Source organism: Penaeus monodon, chromosome 30, assembly GCF_015228065.2.
Source record: "Penaeus monodon isolate SGIC_2016 chromosome 30, NSTDA_Pmon_1, whole genome shotgun sequence".
Taxonomy (NCBI): domain Eukaryota; kingdom Metazoa; phylum Arthropoda; class Malacostraca; order Decapoda; family Penaeidae; genus Penaeus; species Penaeus monodon.
Genome location: NC_051415.1, coordinates 3,162,232 through 3,162,624, shown reverse-complemented (window position 1 = coordinate 3,162,624; position 393 = coordinate 3,162,232). Strand labels below are relative to the sequence as shown.

Below are 393 nucleotides of genomic sequence, written 5' to 3'. Positions count from 1 at the left end.
ATGAATAAATGAACATGGTACTATGCAAGTGTTTGTATTCAGGGATTGTATGTATGTGATAAACAAACATTAGAAAGTAAGTTAATTATCTTCAAAGTGGATACAAGATGATAGTTACATTTATGCTATGCATGATTTTAGATAATTTGTATCTCACATGTTCTTTTCTCAATAGTTTAGTATGATTTGATTTATTAGAGAAACTGTATACCAGGTGCAAATACAAAGTAGTTACTGAAATTTGATGCATTTTATTGACACAATTATTGTCGTACCACATTTAGATATAAAACCATTGTTGGTAATGAGTTTTGATGTGTTACTTCAGCTATTACTTAATAACAGAATCCTAATCTTCAAGTACAAGCAGTAATTATGAGAGAAGTTTTTCTT

The 393-nt window shown here is 28.2% G+C and overlaps 1 protein-coding gene across 1 annotated transcript in view; it reads left to right on the top strand.

Annotated features, from left to right (window-relative positions):
• Positions 1–393, top strand: part of LOC119592454 (mitochondrial E3 ubiquitin protein ligase 1-like) — a 7,652-nt gene that overhangs the window by 3,976 nt on the left and 3,283 nt on the right. The gene's annotated exons all lie outside the window — the stretch shown is intronic.